Below are 16,303 nucleotides of genomic sequence, written 5' to 3' on the forward strand. Positions count from 1 at the left end.
CCACTGGGCATCTAATTACATAGATCACCTCAGTAGTGTCCACCACAGAGGCTCAAGAATGGATAACAAAAAATGAGGTAGACTTTCTAGTGAGTACGCATCCCAAAATCCTGTATTTTTACACGCTACTCAAGATCCACAAAGGTGTTCTCTCACCTTCAGGGAGACCCATTGTTTCGGGGATCAATGCATTGCTTGAACCACTTTCAAGGTTTTGTGATCATTTTTTCTAGACTTAGGTTAGGAGGACACCTACCTTTTTACAAGATGCAAGAGATGTTTTGAACATCATAAGAGACAAAAAATGATGCACACTAGATTGATCTACTGGTAACTTTAGATGTAATCAATCTACACTAACATTCCTTTGAGGGCCACCCTGGAAGTAATAGAGAGTACTCTAAGTACAACTCCCATCAGTTGTACTGTGGAATGTGCAACTATAGCTTTGACAGAAAACTTTTTTTCCAATATGGAGAGCAATTATACCATCAAACCCAGGGTACTTAAATGCCCCTAGCTTGGCATCTCTATGCGGCCAATTTTGAAGAGCAGCACATTTTCTGCACCAGTAATCCATTTAGGACCAACATCATCCTGTGGTGCAGATTTATTGACGATATCCTCATCTTTTGGAAAGGTGAGAGGACAATCTGTGAGGATTTCTGTATTTGGATCAATTCATTGAATCACTACTTGTAATTCTCTGATGAGGAACTCCCCTTTCTCGACCACATGATCAGACGGGTTAGGGACACATTTCAGACCAGTACCTACAAAAACCTACTGACAGGAACAGTCTGTTATATGGGAGTCACCATCCCAAATATCTCCGGGATTACTTATCTTACAGGCAGATCTTACGACTATGCTGTAACTGTAGTAGAGTAGTATTACTAGACGCCAAGGAAAGCAACACAAACACTTGCTATCACATGTGACTACTTTCGTTCCTAACTCAAACAAAATAAGAAATATTTTAAGGAAACTTTGGTCCATTTTAGCAAACTGGTGATTTGTCCTTCAAGTTCCCCTGATTTGCATTCAAACGCACTTCTTATCTCAAAGACATGTTGGTACATACAAGACCATGCACTCGCAAACGATGTGAACAGCAGTCACTCTGGGACTTAGCCCCTGTCAAGGGACACTATCCTTGCGGGTCGTGTTCTGTTTGTAAGTACACTGATACCACAATAGAAGTCCGATTAGGCAAAAATTTCACTTAGACACAAATGACGCACACAAACTGCAATTAAAACAAGCATTGAAAATGCAATAGGTCTCGCCTTTGAGTACGTTAAAACCATTTGCTTTGCTAATGGTATTGTATAGCAAAGCAAATGGCTTTAACTTAATCAAAGGTGAGATCTATTGCATTTTTTTTTTTTTTTTTTTTAAAACCTTTATTGCACATAAAGACTCAATACAAACATGGGCCTACAACCACCAGGGCCGGCCGCTAATATATACATGTTCAACAACATCAAGGAAGCAATGGGCCCCCTGGGGCTCAGCCGAATTGACAAAGTACTGAGTGCACCTCAGAAGTTATCCGGATACATATATTTTAGAAATACAAACAAAAAGGAATAATAAAATAACACCAAAAGACAAGGCGGAAACCATCGAAAAAGAGGCGTCTAACCACGGCTGGGGGACCACACAGTACCAACTCCACCCTCGGGTGGTCAATGAGGATGATCAAGGGGGAGGTGGGGGCGACGGGAGAGCCACAACCATCCACAGGTGAAATGCAATAGTCCGGGAACCTCAGGATCAGGGGGACAAGGCAGCATCAGATGAGTCCACGAGGGGGGGTGTGCAGATGTTCCCACGGTACGTGTTCCACTGGCCCCAAATTCTACCCCACGCCCCCGGCTTACCCCGGGCCACATACACAGTCTTCTCTCTGCACATGCACCAGTCCATGTTCTCCTTCCATACTGACACGGTGGGAGGCCGCCGGGAACCCCAAAGCTGTGCGATGTCCCTCTTAGCAACCATGTTCCCAAGGGCTGCCCACCGAGTCTGAGCCGCATTATAATCGTTAGGCTCCCACACGTTCAGCACACATCGGCGAACCTCAGGCAACAGGGCGACCCCAGTGACACATTCCATGACAGCATGCACCCGGCGCCAATACTCCGCAACCTTACGGCACTCCCAGAGAACATGGAGAAAAGTGGCGCTGAGCCTACAGAGTCCGTCTTCAGAGAAACCCATCAGAACTAAACGAGGGCCCGTCACGTAGACACGGTGGAGAATTTTAAGCTGGACAAGACGGAGACGCGCGGGTATGGCCACCTCCTTAGGGGAGGACAGCGCAGACTGCCAGTCCTCGTCGTCCAGTTCCACCCCATCCCCGATCCACGCCTCCCGCAGACGCACGAGGAGATCCGCCCGAATGTTTATTAGTTTTTTATAGATAAGGGAAATAGTACTGTCGGGCAAGTGACCGTCGAGTATGCGGTCCTCGAGTGGCGAAGACACAGGGACTGCAGTCCCCGCCCCGATGGCCGAGAGCAAAGCGTGGCGAACCTGAACGTACCGAAAGAACTCCCTCTCACTCAATTCGTACTCACTCTGCAGCGCAGCGAAGGATTTAACCGCACCCTTCACCCAAAGGTCACCTACTCTGCTGATGCCAATCGTGTCCCAACGCTCGAATCCCTTCGTCGTCCAGAGGCTTCCCAATCTTTCAGACGCAAACAAGGGGGTCGCGCCCGTCAAGCGATCATTCCAGCCCATGGCCACATTCGCAGCCTTCCACAAGCGTACTGCAATCTTAGTGGGACCGGTTAAGGTCCTCCCAGCCGGTCGAGAGTAAAGCGCTCTGTTAAAGTTGCCGCCAGGCAACAAAAATCTATCCATTTCGAAAGCCGAATTCGGACCAGGTGAGTACGTTGCATGGTTAATAGCAGATAGCTGGGAAGCCCAATAGTACCTCCTGATGTCCGGGAGCGCGATGCCCCCGTCGTACCAGGGGAGAGTCAGTTTTGCAAGAGCAATACGTGCACGACCGCCCCAAACAAGTCTCCTTTGTAAGCTCTCTACTTCCCGGAAGTAAGCCGCCGGAATAATATCAAAGGAGTTCTGAAGTGCGTAAAGAAATCGGGGAAGAGACATCATTTTAAAAAGTGCCGCACGACCGAGGGGAGACAAGGGAAGCTTACGCCAACGGGCCACGTCTAACCTCAATCTCCGAAGTGGAGAGAGGAGATTATGCTCGTAGCGGACAGCAGGATCCAATGAGACATACACCCCCAGGTACGTAAAGCCGGAGCTGGACGCCTTAATGGGAAAACGAGAAGGCAAGAGAGGAAAGCCACCGGATATAGCATAGACACAAGATTTGGACCAGTTAATGATCAAACCAGAGTTCTTGCCGAAGGAAGTGAGGATGTCAAAGAGCACATTGAGTGACTTACGTGGTGAGGTGAGGTACAAGAGGATGTCGTCCGCGTACAACGAAACACGATCCTCGAAGCCAGGGGCCCACTGGATCCCTCTTATCGACGGTTCCCAACGGAGCCAAGCAGCGAGCGGTTCCAAAGCTAACGCGAAGAGCAGGGGAGACAACGGACACCCCTGCCTAGTGCCCCTCCCAAGAACGAAGGGCCGGGAAACCCTCCCGTTAACGACCACCTGCGCCAGCGGGGCAGCGTATAAGAGTTTAACCCAATTAATAAATCCCGCCCCGAAGCCAAACTTTGCCAGGGCGGCCCAAAGATACGGCCATTCTATCGTATGAAAGGCCATCGTGGCGTCCAAGGAAACCAAGATGGCCGGCTCTGAAAGATATTCCGCCCTTGCAAGTATGCCATGTAGGCGCCGCAAGTTAAGGGCCGTATTCCGGTGCGGGATAAAACCGGATTGGTCCGGATGCACCAGATCGCAAATAACAGTAAGCAGGCGGTTCGCAAGAACCTTGGCAAGGATTTTCGGCTCTGCGTTCAGCAGAGAAATAGGCCTATACGAGGCGCAACGGTCCCGAGGCTTACCGTCCTTGGGAATCACGACTATAGTGGCCAGGCGTTGGTCATCAGGGAGAGAGCCGAGTTCAAGCGACTCCGAGAACATACGACGGAGAAATGGCGCAAGTTTATCCGGTTGCAGTTTATAGAGTTCAATCGGGAGTCCGTTGGGGCCCATAGCCTTGCCTGAGCGAAGGGAACGAATCGCGGTTGCAATCTCGTCAACCGAAAGTGGGGCATCCATCTGCTCCCGCTCCTCCACCGACAAGCAGGGCAGAGCAATATCCTTCAACAAGTGACGAGAGTCAGCCTCATCTCTAGTAGACACCAGGGAGTACACAGCACAGAAGTAGTCCGCAAAACACTCCACAATCGCACCAGGGTCAGTCACACTCACTCCCTCCGACGTCTGAAGCACGGGGACCACTCGATTCACTCTCTCCTTCTTATCAAGCCAATCAATCAATTTACCCGCCTTATCCCCAGCATCATACAGTCTACCCTGCTGTTCCCTATACATTGTCCGAGCAGCATCCGTAACAAGGGACTTATATTCGAACTGCTTCAGGTTGAGGGCATGGAGCCCGTCCTGAGTGACACCCGTCTTCAAGGCAGCCTCCAACCCCGATATCTCAGCCTCCAACGCAACCACCTCCCCGTTCTTAGCTTTCTTGGCCTCCACGATCAGGGATAGGGCGTGTCCTCGGAGGACCGTTTTGAAGGCCTCCCACAGGGACACTGAGGACAAGACGGACCCCTCATTCTCCAGAAAATACTGATCAAGCAACTTAATGAGACCCTTGCGAATCTTGGGGTCACGCAAGTACCAGGGGTTAATGGAGGCGATCCGCCCGGCGGATCGCATCCCGGTATCGAAGAGGAGCCACAATGGGGAATGGTCGGAAATGCCCTGGGCCAGGTGCTTAACCTCCCGGACCCGGGTGGTCTGGGCCACGGGCATTAGAAAATAATCTAGTCTGGAGAGACTCCCGTGGGCCCCGGAGTGGAATGTGTACTGACTCTGTGTCGGATGTATCAACCTCCAGCAGTCCACCAGACCGAAAGTGTCCAAGAACCCGCCGAGCCACGCCTGGGCGGCAGAGAGGGCCCTGGGAGGGTAACGATCTAACTCGCCAGAAATCACGGAATTAAAATCCCCACCCACAATCAGGAGACTATCAGGAAGTTCAAGTAGCATACGACCCACATCAGAGAAAGTGGAGGTCTGGAGGCCCGGGGGAACATAGACCGAAACCAATGAAAGAGTTTGCCCCTCCCACCGCCCAGTCAAAGACGCATAGCGCCCTCTATCATCAAGAGTAACTTTGTCAATCTCAAGCGGGAGGGAAGAGCGCAGCAAGATGCCCACCCCTCTGGAGCCAGTGGTGAAGCCAGAGTGTGCGACCAGTCGGTAGCCCCCCCTGTTCATAGCATGACATACATTTCCCACCAAGTGCGTCTCTTGAAGAAATACCACATCAGGGGCCAATCGACGCAAATATTGCAACACAACCCCACGTTTGATACGGTCCCCCAATCCGTTGACGTTCCAAGACATCAGTTTCAACCCGTCCCCCCCCCCATCCCAACACAAGAAGCTGGAGTCCCCGGGCACGCAGCCAGACACCTGAAACTGAAAGAAAACAATAACACCGCCTTGAAAAGAAAAAACACACAACCCATCCACCACCGCCACCCTCCCACCGCCACACCATTGCCACCCCCCCCACCCTGCACCCCTGCGGACTATACAGCCCCCCCAACTTGCAGTGTGCCTGTCGCCCTAACAATCCCATGCTACAAAAAGACCCTAGAGGAGGAAAGGGACCCGTCCCCGCCTGCACCCAGACGAAACATTAATAGACAAAATATACAATTGAAGTAGAACCTGGCTGAGCACAGAAGGAAATGTCAAAGTGGAGGACCAAGAATTATTCCTGCAGAGGCCCACCGCCCTCGGCACCGCCAGTACGCCCAGTGCGGTCTCCCGGTTCCGGCAGGGAATCCAACCAGTCACTCACTGTGTCGGGGCGTTCAAAAAAGAGAGTCCGATCTTCATATTCCACACGAAGCCTGGCTTGGAAAAGCATAGAGTATTTGATGTCCAGATCTCGAAGACGGCGCTTCACGCCCTGAAAGCTCATTCTCTGTTTCTGAACGAGTTGGGTGAAGTCCGGGAAGAGGTTGACGGAGGAATTCTCATATTTAACTGGGCCGTGCACCCTCGAGGCCTGCAAGATCGCATCCCGGTATCTGTAATGAAAAAGTTTTGCAATGATAGGCCTCGGGGGAGCGCCTGGTCGAGGCCTACCGCCTGGGACACGATGGGCACGCTCCACGGCGAAGAACTTGCTCAGGCCTGAAGGAGCAAGATGATTGAGGATGAGATCCTCGACCATAAGGTCCACCGGACGATTGTTGGAAGTCTCCGGTACACCTATGACACGGATATTATTGCGTCGTGCCCGACCTTCGAAATCCTCCAGCCGCCAGGACATCGCGTTGTTTGCAGACTTTAGATCGCCAAGAGTTGCCTGGAGGTCTGATACATCCGTGACAAGAGTGGATGTCCTCAAGTCCAGCGATTGAACCCTCTCGTTAGTCTTAGAGAGATCCGCCCGGATTAACGTAACATCAATGGCAACCGTGTCAATTTTACGGGCCAGAGCCTCGTACTGCTGGGCGATGGTCTCCCTTATGCCGTTGATGGCGCCCATAACGTCCTGCAGCGACAATTCCGTGGGGACGGACGGACCCCCACCGGAGTCCTCCATGACGGCACCCGCCGGCCCGGGGGTCCCTTTACCCTGGGTATAGCGATCCATGATGTTACTCTGGACTGGTCCTCCACGCAGGGATGTCTTGGTCTTCCGTTTCTCGGGATCCCCCTTGCCCCCCATGTTGGGCGATGCTCACTGGTGGGGTCCGCCCAGACCGATAGCAAAGGGGCACCAGCAGATCAGACACAGACTGTCCGGGAGCCCGCTCGGGAGAGTTGAGAAAAAGGCACAAATCAGTCCAGTACCAAGGCCGGAGGACGCCCCAGCCGTGCAAAGTAGCTCCTCGATCAGGACATGCAGAAGTGCAAAAGCGAAACTGAAAGTGGGTGCGCGGTCATTGGCAAGGCTCCGATGCCGTTGTTGTTCAACTACTCCCCGGCCCCACGGTTCACCAAAGCACCGGGCACAGCTTCCAGGTGGGCCTCCAAAATGCAAGACGCTGTATTTCAGGTCTCCCCAGTCCGATTTTCGTTCTGAGAAGAGTTATGGATTCAGCCAAGGTTCATCTTCCAGAATCCGTCCACAAATCCAGGATAATGTCAGGATAAGTTGCGAGGAGCGGCAAGGGTCCGTGGAGCCCTGTGCTCACGCGACCATCTTGGATGCGCGCGAAGCTCCTCCTCTCATCTTTTAATGCTTGTTTGACTTTACTATAGAATACTGATATTAGCATATTTATTCCCTATATAGCCTTTACTTTTTTGCATAGTAGTTCTAGAGTCTGCATAAGAACCCGCTGGATCGCTATAAAAATAGGGGGGTCTTTGTCTTTCGTCCCCGAGTTTTGTTTGTTGTGTGTATTCATGGTTCCTCTCACCCTATCGTTTGATTAGAAAGATTTCAAGACAGGCGGGCAACTAGAGCTAAATTTCGGGGGGGGGGGGGGGGCTGAAAAGAGTCTGAGAGACTGGGAAAGAAGTAGCGCGATATGCAATGGAGAGAAAAAAGAGGGAAGAGGAAAGATGACAAAGAGAGTATCATAGAAGTGTGGGGCATAGAGGGTGAAAAGGAAACCCGAAGAAAAAGGAGAGACTGACACAAGGAGTTAGAAAGAAGAGTACTAGCGAGAAATGAAGAGAACACGTGAGAAGAGAGAAAGAGTTGAGAAAGGAGAGTGGGAGACAGCATGATGAGGGAGGGAAAGAAAGAGGTGAGAGTAACAGAAAAATGAGAGGTACAGAAAGTGAGAGGAACGGAAAGAGAAAAGGAGAACGATAGCAAGCAATGAAAGTAACAGAGAGAGAAAGAATAGGAGATAGGGAGGGGGTTAAAGTGCGCAGACGTCTCTCCTGACCCACGCAGGGCAGGCAGCTTCCTAGCAGGGGATTGTGAAAGCAGGCAATGAGCCCCTGTTTGTGATCACATTCCTCAGCAGTGTAGTCTGTACACAAAAACACAAGTAGAAGCATACTAGGGCACATTTCACACTACAAACACAGGCGCAGAACATCTCACACATCATCGCTGCTTCTGCACACACAGGCTGGAGGACACTGAACTCTACCAACACGTACGGCAGGCACCAACAGATAGAATTTATTTTTATTTATTTAAAAAGTTTTATATAGCGCCAGCTTTACCCGTGGGTATCCGAGCACTTTACATACACACAGTAAAGACAGAAGAAAATTGCATTACATAGTAGGAAGGCGGTAAGGAAGCAAAACAGATAAAAATACAACATGAAAAATAGGTAAACAGTGCAGGGGAGGGAGAGAAAACAAACGAAGGTGGCTAACAGTCAGGTCACAAATTAATCTCTCTCTGTCTCACACACACACACGGATAAACACATGAACAGTTAATCACCACTGTGACACACACAGAATGAGGTACGGTTCTCAGACACGCCGAACCCCAAAAGCTGCCTCACACACACACATCACTTTGTCACAAAATGTAGATGGCGGTGAGGTGGACGTGCAAATCCCTCCCCGGGTAGAAGAAACGCTGGCGCAGGGGCACTGGTGTAAAATAAATAAATAAACGGAACGCGGTTTCACTAAAGTGGGCATCGCGCTCCGAAGTAAAGTAAACAAGCATTGGTATAGCCAATAGGTCTCGCCTTTGGGACTTCATAAGTGTTTAGCCTTTTGAGACAAAGAAAGAAATAATGTGTGTGTTGTTGATCGTGAGATAATGTAAGCAAGAGCGAGAATTAGATAGTGTGTTTTATATTGAGCGTGAATGTAGGAGATATTAATTGAAATAGAGGATGAGTGTGTGGGTAAATGTGAGATAAAAAAAGAGAGACGGTAGAAGAGTGGAGCCTGAGAGAGAAAGAAATGCAAATGTGTGCAATTGGTTAATCAGCAAATGTAAAGGATGCTTGGAAGTTGATATTGGCTTTAATGGATGGAGCCACTTCTAGCCTTGAGCGGTGCTGTATGGGTGTCAGCAGCTGAGCTGTGGAATGCCTGATTTTAATGGACACATACAAATGTTTGCAGGGGGTACAGTCTGAAGGTGTATTACTAAAATCTATTGTTTTTTTTATTAAACTTGATTTTTTTACACATTTAGTGACTGCCTACTGAATTCTGAGTATATTGTGAGTTTAAAACAACTTCATATTCACAATGCTTTCTGAAACATTCTGGGCCCTCATAACACTAAAATTAAACTAGTCATTCTTCCCCACAATTGCCTAACAGATACGCCCAATGGGATGAGTGGTGTCAACAGAGATGTGTTTACTGTAAGAAGCTGTAAGTCCACATGTTGCTTGCAAAATGCATTATTTCTAATGTAGGGCGATCAGAATAAAAAAACGAGACCTTGCTGAAACACAGAAGCAAGACTACAAGTTTGCATCAATCGAGGGGCACAGAACACCAATGTAGAAATTAAAGATGACCCACTAAGGGTAAATAAATGCAACTTTTACACACAAGATTTTCTCTGTTAATTGTTTTCTGTAGAGGGCTTCTAACTTATTCTGCACTGGAGCTCGTGACAAATGTCCTATGTTCACTCGATTGTCTCTAAAATACTTGCTACATGTACTGCCGTTTGCCCGAATGATGGCGAAACCCCGGGACTGCCCCGACAACTTCGGGTCACCTGGTAACCCTTTGCTGAGGATCCTACTTAAGGAAATGCTGTCCATGCTAAACAGGTAGATTGCTGTATTGTTTGCGCTTGCTTGCCAAAGAACAAAGTTGTGACGGTGTCATGTGTGTACATTCTGGCTCCCCGCGAGCTAAGAGAAGCACTTGGGAATTCATCCGAGGGCAGCAAATGTTCTTGGACTTGGTACTGGCATCATTTTCACATCTGTCTTTTTCGCTCTCTCACACCAATCTTACAGTAGGTTTGCCACCAGGCCAAATGTATACCGGCATGACCGCATTTTAATCTCCTGCCAGTACAAAACAAACATTGGCATAGCCAATAGGTCTCGCCTTTGGGACCATATAAGTGTTTAGCTATGCAACAGTTGCATAACTAAATACTTATAAGGTCCCAAAAGCGAGACCTAGTGGCTATGCAAAGCGGCCGTGAAAGTGAAAGTAATCGCGGTCAAGCGCGCGCGCCCGAGCACATGCACTGTAGCTCTAGGCTGGCCTGGTAGTACTTTTTGGAGCCCTCTCAATAAGTCTCGCCAGACCAGCGCATGCGCTGGGTCAGGCGAGACCTAAAAATAATACAAGCCACTTATGCACACACTGGATGACGTCAGGACCCTGCAAAGACCGGCTGCTGTGCACCAGGACTCGGCGAGGGCTGGAGCGGAGGGCAGCCAAAAATGTGTTGGGAAACTGCCAGACTGCCAACAATCTAAAAACAAACAGTTTAACAGCAAAATTATTGACATAATATTCCCTGTAACTGAAGAGAACTACTTTGTAGGGATTTGTCCCTTTTAAAAGGGAAGAAAGCTGTCACTCACAGTGAAGTTAGTTGAAATTCAATTCACAGCATTTCTAGACCGCACAGCTGCCTCCAGAGAGGCGTCCCGGTGCTAGTGGAGAGTTCAAGGCAGAAAAAGACAAAAAAGAGATCAGGACTAATTAGCCCACTAGGTAGGAGTCAACAAAAAGCAGGGTCTGAATACTGTCGAAAGCAGGGTTTAGAAGGGCTGCACTGCAAACTAAGAGGCATTGCATTCCAGATTCTGGGAGCCAGACAGGGCTTTAAGTGGGATGAAAAAACTGGGTGGGTCTCTCAAAGGGGCGTGGCCAGTGTAATTAAGGGAGTGGCTTAAAAACACCTAAACCAAAGGCGCGCAACACCCATTGGACTCAAAGGGCTTCATCCCCCCCATCCCCCCCTTCCCCCGTCGTGTGTGGCAGCCCGGGATGAGACAGCTTCCAGGGGCGCGCACACATCCGCCCCCGAGCACTTCACAGGTCTTTAAAAGACCATTTGCATGTTAATGAGGCCTCGCTGTTGTTTCACCCCTTCTAAGAGCCCCTGCATCTCCACTCTGCCTATGGCTTAAAAGATTCAGCCCCCACCCCGAAATCAGCTCCACTCTGTGAGACTGCTTAAAGATTCAGCACCTCCCGAAATTTGGCTCTAGTTACGCCTTTGGTGCTTAGCATAGTGTGCCGCCTGCCGCCGGACTCGTATTTTGCTGTTTCTGTCATTGCAAACAAGTAATTTCATACCTGCAACAAGTCATGACAATGGTTGTTGTGTATGATAAATAAGCAGCAACTATGGCTTGTTCTATAGAATTTTGAAAAAGCTTCCACTTAAAGCCCTGGTGACACCACGACGAATCGATGTTGCTGCTCCTGAGTTTCAAGAAGAGAAGGAAAATCTAGAGAGAAAATGACTCTCTTTAAAGGATTTCCCTTTCCCTAGTACTTCACCTGGCATGACGTCATGCCATAACTTCTCCACTAGCTAGAAGTTAGCAGTGTGAGCAGGCGCACATTATGTGCCTGCTGTCACTGCAATCCGAGGAAAAATGGACCGGCTGTGTCAGGGCACAAAACATATCCCGATAGAGACCCGTTTCGAGGCCCCCTTTAAAAAACTGCCGGTGCTCAGACCTGGTGAGACCCGGCCCATTTAAAGCCCTGGAGCCAGATATGAGAAAGAACTCCCACCTCTTCTTGCTTTGTAAATGTGAGGGACTTGGAACAGTTTCAGCTTGTTCGATCTTAAGGGTCTGGTTTGCAGATAGGGCTTTCGATGTCAATGTCTAAAGTAGGCTGACCCTTTGCCCCATGCTGTAGTGGAAGGAAGAAAAATGTGAATGACAGTAGACTAATGGATGAAGAGGACTGCCTGAAGGCACTTGTATGTCTATTACATATATAATTGTACTGAAATCATAAGATGTTGGCTAACTCCAGACTGCAAATATACATCAAGAGGGTTTGACAGGCCGTGCAGTTTAATTCACTTCAGCTGTACGACTCATTAAGACATCAGAGTTCAGATTATACCCAAACATTCCATGCCTTGAAAAATATATCTATATTATATCTATCTCTAAATCCATCTTTCTATATCTAAATCTATCTATCGAGCTATATGTACATCTATCTCTCCCTAAATCTATATAGAACTATATATCTATATTTAACTATATATATATATATATATATATATATATATATATACACGTGAAACGGCTGCTACTTAATAAGCAATTTGGGACCAGGCCACCAAACTAATAATTTCACAATTAATACATACCACATCACAAGCAGCAAGCAATCTCATAATCTAATCAGGTGTGCTTCAGACCAACTCCCTTTCGAACCGGAATGCCCTTTCACAGGCCATACCACACCTGGATTCAACCCATTGGCCCGAGAATGTTTGACCCCACCGGAAGTGTGATTGTAAACTGCATTCAAACGTTTTCAAACGCAAGTGAAAACATACATGATTACAAACTGTATTTACCAATTCTTGTAAATTAGGATCGTATGTCAACAAATATTGTGTAAGTAGTAAATTTCTACTGAAACGAATCTCACTCCTTGGTGCAGTGGGGGCAGTGACATCGGGGCACAGGGACTTCAGGGGCCCATTGTATCCTGATCATTACTGTAGTGTAATTGCCTGCATCGACATCCTTGCTACTGTTCACCGCTTCCATATTTGGGGGTGGGTGTTGGGTGCCAGTGCACCCCTGAAAAGTTTAAGATCCCCTTTTACCACGGGGTGATGTTGAAGAGAGGGGGGGGGGGGGCAATTAGCGCCAATATGTTTTAAACATGAATCAAGTGTTTTTAAATTGACTAGTTACGTTAGGTTAAAGGTGTACGCACGGTGCAACAGTAAGATGTCTGCGCTGCGGCGCTACAAGGACTTTTCAAATTTGCAGCAGCAAAGCTGAAGTACAGTGCAGACCCACGGCAGGTCTGTTTTTGTGAATTAAGATTGTGTTCACTAGGACACAAGAACTAAGCGTTGAGGGGGCACGTGTTCGCCGGTCATGTCCTTTACATAAATAAGATCGGATAAGAGGAGTCCAGCGTTTAAAAAAAAACGTGGCACTCGAAGACAATGTAAAAGCTCTGGGAGCCCCAGTCACTTACCAATACACTTGTCTCTGAGCCGGAGTGGGGGTACCTCACTCAGCTAGGATGGCCACGCGCACACTGACTTTATCTGATACAGAAAAAGAATTGTGTCCCACCTCACCTGCAGCAAGCACAGCATTGCGCACGGGCAATTATGCCATTCCCGGCGAAAGCCTGAAGTCCACTCACCAGCCAGAGACAGAACAATGAGAGAGAGCTGACTGGCTCATGCTCCAGGCGTGAAGCCAGCGTGGTTGCAGGACACGTGGTGCATGCTCCTTCAGGGCTCTCTTGTGAAGACATTTCTTATCAGCTTGTTAAATAAACAAGCTGATAAATAATTTCTTCACGACAGACGCAAACTAGGCGAGCCAGTCCGGCTCGGAGAGAAAGGGCGTCTCCAGGAAACCCTCATTTCCAATGGTAGGCCGCCGTTTAGCATAAACGTTGACGCCAGCCAATGGAAATGAGGGGCAGGGCTAAAAGGCCCTCTTCTGAAAGTCCTCTCTTACAAAATCTCTTGCAGAGGCGGAGCAGGGCTCTGCCCTGCAATGCCATGCGAGACCTAAAAACTGTGGGGCAGATTTACAAGCCCCGTACGCCACTTCTGATGCCGCCGTTGCTGTGACGCAACAGCGGCGTAAAGCCAGCGCCATGCTGCGGGGTATTTACAACGTGATGCATCTAGGGAGATGCGTCACGTTGTAAAGCCCTGCGCCACATGAAACCTGCGTCAGGTTTCATGTGAGCGTTCCGGCGAAGGGAGGGGCGTTCCAGCACAGGAACGCTTCGCAAAAGAGCCTGAGTGAAATCTACAAGATTTCACTCAGTCATTTTTCCGACCCTGCTGCGTCAAAACCTTGCGCCTGCTTGAAGAGGCGTAAGGCGCGACGCACCATGTTGGACATAGGCAGGGTTGGAACAGTACTGGAGTTGCTTCGCGCCCTCGACACGACTCCAGCACTGCGCCAACCTTACGCCGGCAGATGGCACATGCATCTGTTTATCCTTGTGCCATGATGCGCCGCATTACAATGCGGCGCATCTGTGGTGGCGCAGGGAAAAACTTGTGTCTCGCATCTTTCCTGGCGCATCCCTGCTGATTTGCAGGGATGCGCCAGGAAACGTAAATCTGCTCCTGTGTCTATAGGTTGACCTGTCCCTGTAGGATGAGATATGGGGGAATGACCTTTCCACCAGTATAATTGGGAATAAATGACACCGCAGCAATATACGATATAACAAGCTTAGTACAAAAATGAGCACACATTATCTCAGTAAAGGCCACTCACCTGACGACAAAAAACGGACAATTTTGGAGGCACACCCCATCATGAACAAAAACACACTGCTCAGAGGGGAACAGAAATGTTCTGTTTTGTGACACAACTATATGAATTGAACAACGAGATTCTATGGAGCGATACACACCACATAAGGTTGAGTTACCAACACCATGTCACTTTGACCATAGACGCATACTTTTATGTATGACTTTGCAATCCTTTGACACAACAAAATTGCACTGGGCAAATACCTTTTTGATCAGGGTCACCTCTCTACCCACTCATTGGAGGAAGACCCGATTTGCCAACAGTTAATTTTCATCTGGGTCTGGTGACATCATTTTTTATTGTTTAGTCACCAGATGCTTTAAGCATAAGAGACACAGACATACATAACTGCACTTTGATTGGCCCCTTTTAGTAAAATAATGCCCACTTCATTGCCTTGACCTTGTTCTGACACTGATTATTGTCTCCCCTACTATTATGCCCTGCTGTTTTTGATATAATGTTTGTTTGTAACATAATTCTTGTTTTGAACGGATGGATTTGATAACACTCCCCGTTGTGCAAAGTACTAGGGCAATATGGCGCCAACGCTGAGACTTTCCCGGAGACAGCTAGCGTTCTAGCTGTCTCTGGCTGTCTGCACCTGTTTCCAATTGATTATAGACGCCACAGTACTTCAGAATGCTGCCCAGTTTGCTCCCTCACTTCCAAGAGAGTTGAGCCTGGGTATGTCATCCCGCACACCTTTGCTACGGACACTGGTAGTACTGACTGACTACAGAGGCGTCCCTGACCCTCACACCTTCTTACAAGATGGATCACATATTTGTCTGTCACTCTACTCCTGTAGATACTTTTCTGTTTGTTGTCCAGCACGCATAGTTAGCGTGTGGCTCTGCTCTGACTTGTTGAAGTCCAATCGCAGCTCAATAGGGTGAGTTCAACCCATGGGACACAGTGGTTGGAATCTGTGGTGTTTGTCACATTTGATTTCCCCTCTTCAGCATATTTTTAGCAACATGTAAATGTGTATTTTCAATTTTCCTTTTTCTATTATAGTTCGGTTTTTATACACTCTGGAAGGTATTTACACATATTTAGGTAGTTACCTTGTGATTGGAAATCAGATTATACTGTACTTCACAATTCCAGCCACCGTGTAGATTAGGGGACACTGGTCTTGCAGAATTACCACCAGATCTGTAGCTGACTGATGGGTAAGAAACATGTCGACCCACTAGCTATCATAGATCATCATTTTTGATGAGGAGCAAAGACGTTTTTAACCTAGGCAAGGGGCCTTCCCTATTAAAACTTGTTACAGGACCGCCGGACCTAATTTTATCTTGCACTTCCTTGATATACATTTCTAAATATTTTTACACAATTCTACACTACCTAGTCCCAAACCTAGGCTTATCAATAAAATCACACATGGCATACCTAAAAGATCTCTGATAAAGAGCCCTTTGTGGGTGCCCGTCTGGCATTGCAGTGCCAGCCCGACGTAGAGCTCGCCCAGTGATGAAGCATGACACCCACCTGGGTGCTTCCTGTGGACTCCCCAGGGCTCTACTGACCTGTTCATAATTTTCTTACTGTTTGACATAGGAACTGCATACCCTTCTTCTTGTGTTCTAATTGCCAGAGGAGTCATACGTTCTGCCCCTTAGATTACAGTAACAGAAAACAAAGGCCTGTATTGAGGCCTCTACTGGTGCTGTCTCAGCACTCTCCTTGACAACTGTTTGAAATTCTGC

This window comes from Triturus cristatus, chromosome 8 (assembly GCF_964204655.1).
Source record: "Triturus cristatus chromosome 8, aTriCri1.1, whole genome shotgun sequence".
NCBI lineage: Eukaryota > Metazoa > Chordata > Amphibia > Caudata > Salamandridae > Triturus > Triturus cristatus.